The sequence below is a fragment of the Mauremys mutica genome, unplaced genomic scaffold (assembly GCF_020497125.1).
Source record: "Mauremys mutica isolate MM-2020 ecotype Southern unplaced genomic scaffold, ASM2049712v1 000453F_np12_subseq_151622:172308_obj, whole genome shotgun sequence".
Lineage (NCBI taxonomy): Eukaryota > Metazoa > Chordata > Testudines > Geoemydidae > Mauremys > Mauremys mutica.
Window position 1 is genome coordinate 1 of NW_025422962.1, and position 8,931 is coordinate 8,931.

At 52.1% G+C, this 8,931-nt stretch overlaps 3 non-coding genes across 3 annotated transcripts; 2 read left to right on the top strand and 1 right to left on the bottom strand.

Annotated features, from left to right (window-relative positions):
• Nucleotides 1–4,796: 4,796 nt before the first annotated feature.
• Nucleotides 4,797–4,869, bottom strand: TRNAF-GAA. The gene has a single exon. It is a non-coding gene; the product is annotated as a tRNA-Phe (tRNA).
• Nucleotides 4,870–6,010: 1,141 nt separating this feature from the next.
• TRNAR-CCU lies at nucleotides 6,011–6,083 on the top strand. The gene has a single exon. It is a non-coding gene; the product is annotated as a tRNA-Arg (tRNA).
• Nucleotides 6,084–8,394: 2,311 nt separating this feature from the next.
• Nucleotides 8,395–8,467, top strand: TRNAK-UUU. Its single transcript has one exon. It is a non-coding gene; the product is annotated as a tRNA-Lys (tRNA).
• Nucleotides 8,468–8,931: the final 464 nt, after the last annotated feature.

Below are 8,931 nucleotides of genomic sequence, written 5' to 3' on the forward strand. Positions count from 1 at the left end.
GTTGAATTCTAGGCATGGAAAACATGAGCTTAAGGAGGCAGAATTTTATTCTGCACCTGGGATTTTGTCCCATAGAATCACTGGGGACATTAGGGTTTGTCCTTTTTGTTTCACCTTTTCCTCCCTCCCTCCCTCCCTCCTTTCTCTTTGTCTCTTGCTTCTTTTGTCTTTTCACCTGTTACCCTCCCAACACCAGGAGGGGTGTGTGTGTGTGTGTGTGTGTGTGTGTTGTTTGGTGTGTGTGGAGTGGCAGCTCCCACTGTGGGAGGTCCACCCAAAAATGTGGGGCTGAAATAGTGCTCGGGCAGTGATCCCCACCGGTGACCTGGGCCATCCTTTGGGCTCTCTGGTGAGAACCCTCAGCCTCCCGTCCTCAGTCTCTACCCTGATTGGCTGAGCAGGGGGTTATTGACAGGGAGGAGACTCAGGTCCTTGTTCTTCTCTTTTAAAACCAAGTAAATAAGTCAGAACCAGTCATATGTTTGACAAATTTTGCTGCTTCTCTGTATTAATTGTCTCTGAGCAGTTCATGATTCTCTCTAACATTGCAGTTCTCCTCATATACTTGCTGAATAATTACTGTGCACTGTTGTTGGTCTGGAGCTCATCTGAGAGCACTTTATTCAGGTCATTCAATGTCTGAAATTCAAGATCCGATGATTAGTTTGAAAATCAGGGCTCTTGGGTCCTATTCCCAACTCTGCCACTGGCTGGCTGTGTGACCTAAGACAAGTCGATTCTCCTTTCTCAGCCTTAGCTTCTCTCTCTTTCAAGTAGGGATAATAATGATCCGCTCCTACCTACCTCACAGTGGGTGGAGGATGGGAATCCATTGGAGAGTGTCACTAGGAGTAGTGCATAATATGAAGTGTCCTATCACGTTTACTTAGAGCAGATTATAACATAATAGAATAGCTGAAATAGTCTATTTCATTTGTATTTTTTTTATTTTGCAGTTGTTAAGAGCAGCAACTACTTAGCTCAGACTGAAGCATCTTATCTAATGTTTGTGATCTAAGTGTCTCCCCTCTGTGTGTGATGAGACAATTTAACACACTGTGACAAACAGGAGATGCTTTTGTTTTGCAACAAAATATTTTTGCAAAGAACTTTCATCCCACTTGTTTTGATTTCAAGAAACAAACTGGTTTAGTCTGAAGGGGATTTTCTGACATTGAGCAGGTGCAGTGTGTCCCGTGACACCTGCTTGCTATACGGCGGCCCCTGCTGAGGGCGCCCTTGCTGCAGCTGGTTCTGCTGGTGCCCTGTGGGTGCCCTCGTTCGTCCAGGAACAAGCCTCAGGTGAGCTGAAAAGAATCCTGTCCAACCGAGTCTGGCAGCCACCATCATGTAGCCAGAAGTCCCCACACCTGTCGGGGAAACAAACCAGCCACCAGAAAGTGGTCCATTGTCTCACGCGGTGCCAGAGCCTGACACAGCGCTCGTGGGCAACCATTGCTCTGCACACGCCGGCCAGTTCTCATGAAAGATGTGCCACTGCACGCCTTGGTACTTAAAAAGTACCTGTGCCACTGGCAGATACTTTAAGGCTCCCGGCAGTGAGTTCTGGGGACAGTTGCTCACTTTCACTGAATGTAACTGTATGTAACTGTATGTGCAGCTCTGTGCAGTCACATTTGATAGAAGTTTGGTAATTATATTATACAAGAGAGTCAGGTAGAGTGTCTACTACCACCACTATGTTTTGTCCCGCGAAGCCTTTACAGACATTCTGAGGGGAAATGGGACCTTTTCCCACAGAAATGGTCTATAGGGGATGGCTGCAGGCAGCAGGCGGAGAGATAATCTCATCAAAATTATTTGACTCCTGGGTAATGTAATCAAAATCACTAAAGGAATGTCCGGGGTTTCTATTGGCACTTAACTTGCCTGCCCCTGGCTGGCTCTGGTTGTACAAGATGGACGTGCAATCGGGGTACAGTTGTGTTAAAAAGAGTAATCGCAGTGCAAGGGATGTTAGGCAAAGGAGAACTTTGTGTGTGATGATGTAAGGTTTTAAGGACCTAAACTGACACTCATGGTTTGTAAAACTCTTGTTTTGTAGGTTTAAGATGAATTGGTTTGGTTCTGCTTTGTTGGTTTTTTTTATAATGTCACTGAAAATCCATTTGAATCATTCAAAGAGGCAAAACTGCCAGACACCTTTTGCCAGACACAGGTAACTAGTGTTGTTTGGGTTTGGGATTTAGCATTTAACCCTTGAGATACCTCACTACTCTATAAAGTTCAAGACCAAAGTTATGGCTGTAGTAAGGGGCAGCCAGAACCAGAAGAATGGAGAAAGAAACATTGGTTGGACAGACGGACGGATGGACAAACCGAATAATTAAGCCTCTGTTTAAAAAAACCCACAAAAACACTTAAAAACATTAAAAGGAAAAAAGGGGCAAAATGTTTCCCAGTTTACCAAAATACCTCAGCCTAGCTCTGCCCTTGGGGTTTGGGGGTGGGGGGTGACAATTGCGGGATTCGCCTGGGGCGCCAGGTGCTGGCAGCTAGTCTAGGGCTGCCCCTGCCCAGAGGCCTTTATTCTTCTAGCCTGCGAGGATGGGGGGGCATCAGGAATTTGACCCTTCAATCCCACACACAAAAGGCCCTTCTGAGGAAAGGCAAAATCCTGAAGAGAAAAAGTAATGTGAAGGAGGACTCCAGAGACAGAGCTTTTGATGACCTTGGGGAATAGTTAAGAGCTTGACCAGAGACTTGAACCCTGGACCCTCAGATTAAAAATCTGATGCTTGGCCCACTGAGCTAGCCAGTCTCATACAGAGAGTGAGCAAGTTCATGCAGAGGAGAAATTACTGAAGAAAAAGAGCCCAGCAAACACTAGAAGAAACCTGCTGGTCTCTCTCTCTCTCTTCCCAGCCCTGGCCCTGGCCTGCTCCTCCCGCCAGCGCCCTGAGGCATTTTGCCAGCACCATGCCCCAGTCAGCTCCACCCTCCCCAAACGCTGGAAGACCCAGCTCAGGAACCTGGCCGCTCTTACAGCCGCCTCTTCTGCCCTGACCAAGAGGGAGGAGGATTGAGTCTCCCTCCCTCAGGCCTGTGCTTCAGCATCCCTGGGGAAAGACCAACGCTGCCAAAGTGACTTTGGGCCAGTAGGTCAACCAAGAGGGCGGCCTCCTGTGCCTGGCTGCAGAACTCAGAGTAAAGCCAGCTCCCATCCTTCCCTATAGGGCTCCAGACAAGGCCAGCCTGCTGGATCCGGCGTCCCCTCTGGTGCGCAACTCACAACAGCCAGCAGGCAAAAGACCGGCTCCCGCATCATTTGAAAGAGCAAGACAAAGCCTTGAAACTCCACCTATGCTTAGGTACGAAGCAACAGGTCCCAAATTCCCACTGAGATCTGAGCTCAGCTTGCACTAGTCAGTGTTCTGACAGCTGAACTGGCCTGCACAGCAGCTTAAAAGCCAGCTGCTAAAACTAGGGCTCAAACACTGGACCCCCCCAGTTCAAAGCCTCATGTTCTTCCCACCAGCGGCTTCCTCTTGCAGGACTCTTTCCTCCTCCATCAACTATAATCCTGATCTACCGCGTCCGTGGGGCCTGCCCTGAGTCCCCGCATCCCCCTACTTTGTCTTTGTTCCCCGCAGGCTGCAAAAATGTCAGGGGAGGCCACACACACCCCCTTCAGTCTGTGCTCCCGCTCATATTGGCCAGCTGGAGCCTCATCTCCTGGAACTCGGGCAGCTGTCACTTGATCCAGTAGTACAGTCACACGCTGACTGGCTCCCCTGCCTGGATGGTCTTATGGAAATCCCACAGGCGACACTGCAGGACTTGGCACCATTGGTTTCTTTAATGTTGCGGAGTTTGCCCGACCGCTGGAACAAAGCTGCCAACTCCTCCCTCACCGACACCCACCAATCCCCCTGGTTACCACAGAACCCTCTGATGCTTTCCCGTTCTGCCAACACGGACAGGCCTTGCCCCCCTGCTCCTTTGTCTTGCAAGCTCTGGATGTTCAGCTTCCAATATCCTCTCCCGTGGGTCAGGGAATTGCCCACATTGAGCACATGGTGAGAGCTGCGTGATCCGAACAGTCCATAGGCACCACCCTGCACTGGACTGTCGACGTGCTCTCCTTCGCGGAAATCCGGTCAATGCGACTCCTGACCTGTCCCTGCAGAAAGGTGTATCCCCTCTGCGGCTGGTGTGAGCTCGGGTCAGAGGAATAGGAAGCTACCGCCCACCTGACACTGGTTCAACTACGGAGAAACAAGTCCTCTAAGCCGACCTCGCTACAGACCTGCGCCAGGTAGTGCTCATTGTAAAAACATTTCCTCTCACAGTCAAGAAAACAGGACCAGTGGTTCTCAGGCCGGCTGATACAATTAAAATCCACCTCAACACCAAACAATCCAGAGGAAGGGAGCCAGTTCCTACCACAGATCTTTCCTTTCACACCTTAACATCTAGTGCCTTCTCTTGGGCCTCTGAATCCCTGCCACATTCCACACGCCCCTTCCCCAGCACTGTCGTCACTCAGCTTTGCAGAGGAGCTTTCCTCCCAAGTACCTGCCCCCCCGGCACCATCTCCGAGGGCCGTCCTGCCTCACTCTGTTCCTGCCATTTTGGGTGGACAAATAAGTCATGTGGGAAAGACAGCTCCCATCTCCCATTGTTATAGGTCAGGTGGGCCAAGTAGGGGGAGAAGCCCATGCTCTCTGTTGTCCTGCCGGGGAGCTCAAAATCAGGTACTTGCCTCAGATAAAGGTGCTGCTGCCCTCCCAGAAAACAAGCACCCCCCCTGCACAAAGAAGGATCAAAGGGCCTGCCAAAGCCTGGGATTGAACCAGGGACCTTTAGATCTTCAGTCTAACGCTCTCCCAACTGAGCTACTTTGGCAGCTGTATAACAGTGTTTTGGCCTGTTGCTTCTCTGCCTGGGAGGTTTTTGCAGCAGTTGCACACAAAAAGGACGTCATTGGGAGCGGCCCATGAAGACAAGACTCGCTTTTGCCTGCCTTGCTCAGCTTGACTTGCTGCCTCACCCCGTTCCTGCCCTAGTGCCCGGGTTGACCTGGTGGTGGAAGGGGACTGGGGGCCAGTGGTGTGGGGAGGAAGTTGAGCTGCACCCTGAGCTAGACTAGACCCTGGCGGTGAGAGTCTGGCCACCACTTGCCGCTCCACCCTGTTGTCCTGGCTTCCCCCACTGGGCGTCATTTCGGGAGGGAAGTGGGGCTTCTGCCTCCCCTCCCCGATTTTCACACCGCAGAGGAGTGCGAACAGGAAAACGAACGGCTGCTCCACACCCTCACCGGAGGAACCTGATGCCCTTAGCTGCTCCCCCTGCTCCCCCCCAGCTATGCTACTGAGTGGAAGCGTCCTGTACCCATCACACAGAGGTCGATTAATCAAAACCCTCTTCTGCCAGCACCAGGCCTCCTGCTTCTTACACTGGGCCTGCAAGCGAGGGGGCGGCTGGCACAGCACCAAGAGTCTAACCTGTGTGGCAGGAGGCGGCTGACACCCGCAGCCTGCTGGGGAGCTCCCAGAAGTTATTAAGGGACAGAGACTCCTCAATGCCCTTAGTAACAAGGGTTTGGGGGTCACCGAGGCCAGTAAGGGGGTCACTATGTCGGCCTTATAACCCTGGGTGTCAGGTCACTGTGCAGCTTTGATCTAGAGCTCGGATCCCAACAACCCATCAGCAGCCCACAGCCTCCCCCTGGGTCTGCCCCACCTGGTTCCTCCTTACAGGCCGACCTTACCCCACTTCCAGCCCCGGATTCTCCCCCTAATCATCCTACTGCCACTCAAAGCCACAGCCGTGGAGGTGCTGAAGGAGGGAGGGGTGACTCTAGGGTGGGGTTCTTCTCTAAAGATGGCTGGCAGAAGGTGGTGCTCAGCTCTGTCAGTTGCCTCGCTGCCAGGGGGAGCAGATGTTTCTGTAAGGCGATTAAATGGGGTGTTTGGCTTCTGAATGAATGTGAGGAATGTGCAATCCTGAGAGGGAATTTCCATCCCTCTTACTACTGCTCTTCAGCACCCCAGTGGCCTAATGGATAAGGCATTGGCTTCCTAAGCCAGAGATTGTGGGTTCAAGTCCCATCTGGGATGAAAAACTCCTTTCTTCTTGTATATTGCAAAGAAGCCTTGGTGTTATTTCCACCCCAGCATGCACAAGGCTGAGCCAGTAAGTGTGGTGTGTTCTTCTTGCATCCGAAGAAGTGGGTATTCACCCACGAAAGCTCATGCTGCAAAACGTCTGTTAGTCTATAAGGTGCCACAGGATTCTTTGCTGCTTGCCAGTGTGGACACCTCAGGAGTTAGGGCACCCGGGGCTGCTTTAATGAGCTCTAACTTGCAAGTGTAGCCAAGCCCCTAGACTATATCACTTGTGTGACTTACTTGGGCTATTGTAATAAATACAATAGACGTGCAATGGTCAGAAATCGCACCAGCAGAGACGTATATTGCAGGGAAACTGTAAGGAAATTAAGAGTTTAAATTATCCTCCACATGTCCCACATCCCATTAAAATGAATCCAACCCACAGGGCACATGGGCAGAAGTATCGGTGTCAGGATGCTACATTGTTAGCACAGTAAATGAAGCTGCAAATAAATTATGTTTAAATGACCTCACTCTATTTTTTACAATCCGGTGATAAGAGGTAATAGATACAGATGGACACCAGGCAGGGTCGTTTGGAGGACGAAGCCTTTATGCTTCTATCTCCCACCACTGTCAAGTTTTAGCTAATTAGGACAAGTCAGCAAATAAGAACAACCTCAGGTCTCAGTAACTGCTGCAGGTAGCAAAGTCCTACAGGGAGCAGTTTCTGGCACTACACCTGCGCAGCTCTGCTCCCCGGCTCTTCTCGGGCTCCTGCTCTCTCCTTAGCTCTGCCCCACTCTGGCCCAGGCAGTTCCAGCTCCCACGGAGGATGGGACCCCCTGGCCTGGTGACTCCCTCATTACACTGCCTGGCCTGTCAGTGCGGCTAACTTGGAGCTTTGGCCTCTCCCCATTGCCCCTGGGGACTGTCAGTCTCAGGGGCCTGATTTCCCATTGGCCCTTCCCCCTTCTATTGGTGCTGGGAACTAGCCAACCAAAACCCCCACTAAGCTTTAGTAAGGGGCCAACAGTCCCTTACATGAGCTGGCCCCATGAGGGTCACCGATGTGCAAAGAAGGCAGCACAAGCTGGTCCCATGGTGTAACGGGCAGGACTCTGAATCCTGCAATCTGAGTTCAAATTTCATTGGGACCTTGTGGTAAAGCCCTGGAGCTCACACTGCTCCACTTCCTTGTCTCCAGCTCTGCAAGAGCCATTTTTTCCCCTCCTGCTGGATGGGTCAGGGCTCTAGAACTGACGCCTGAGGGTTGGGATTCTCACGGCTTCACCTGGTGCCCACAAGTCTGGCACTTGCCACTGTGCTTGAAGGAAGCAGGGCTGGGCAGGTGGGAGCCCAGCACCTCTCCTCCTCTGAGCACCTAGAGCAGAGGCGGCTGGTGCTGACAGCTCCAAGGGAAGGCTTAAAAGCAGCGGAGGTCAGGGCAAGAGGAGAAGAGGACCATGCCTATGTGTGGCCAGCAGAAAGCCACAGGGCCAGCCTGCTCCCTGCTCTGCTGAACCCCACTGAAGGCCACCCACAGGCCAGCATGCAGGGCGGCTGCTGATGCTCTGTGGCCAACATCAGAAGAAGGTAGGAAAACAGGGCCAGCCCCCCTGGTGGGGCCTCTGACCGATCCCACTCATGGTGCTGACTTTGGAAGTGGAGCCGCCCATTTTCTTTGGCAAGTCAGGAAGGGCAAAGGTGAGACTGGAAGCACCTGGGGCTCATGCCCCAGCCTCTGTGACGCCCACCCCCCAACTCCTTCCCGGGGCTCTAGCTGAAGCCAGAGCATTGGCCTGAGTGACCAAGAAGAGGTTCCAGCTGTGAAGGGAGCAGGACTTGCAGCACAAAGTGAGCACAACCATGAGGGGACTCAAATCCTGAATCATCCGATCCACAGGGAGATGCTTCATCCTTTAGGCCACATGATGAGGGGGTCTAAACACTTCTTTGGAAAAGCCGGACACTGTGTTTCTCAGGTCAGCTACTGAGGGGAGCTGAGACGCTCTGGGCACAAGAAGTTAAGTTCCCAGCAACAAGTGAGACTTAATTGTATGAGGCCAGGTGCAGGGCTTTGGCAGGGAGGCTCGGGCCTGGGGGATTGAGGTGCAGCGGACGGACCGGCTGTCTAGGCACAGAGATTTAGTCTCCCTGAGGAGGAGGAGGAATCCTGCTGACAGGCAGTGGCTGTGCAGAAAAAGAGGAGGGGTTCCTGGGACTTTTTTTGCCTCTCTTTTGCCTGCCTGCTCACGCTTGCCTGCACACTGGGATAATCACTCTTGTGGTGAATGGTGAAGATGTTTCCTAACAAGCCCAGGTAGCTCAGTTGGTAGAGCATCAGGCTTTTAATCTGAGGGTCCAGGGTTCAAGCCCCTGTGTGGGTGTTCAGCTTTTAAGTTGCCTTGTGTGCCAGGAGCCAAACTCTGTTCACAGCCACACAGGGATTCCCAGAAGCTGTGGCCATTTCCTGGGAAGGTTCCTTTCCTTAGCAATCAGGAGGGAGGCCACATCCACAGGAGCAGGCCTAGAACATGCAGTCTCTGGCTGCCAGGAAGTGCTGTGGGGCCAGGTGCTGAGAAAGCTCAGAGGGGGAGCAGCAGAGATGGGGGGAAGGGAGAGAGAGAAGCAATGAGGACAGAGCACAAGTGTACAGGGGATCTGGTCTGGCTATTGTGGGGAACTTGCCTGGTTTATACATGACCCCGGTGGAATTGGCCAGTGGAAGGATCTGAGACCCCACTCCCTTACCCAGAGGCTGCCTGACCTCAAGGACTGTTAGGATACAGATATTCAGGCCTGTACTTTAAGAATTTAGGTGTATTTTTATCACTTAGCTAGTTATAAAGAT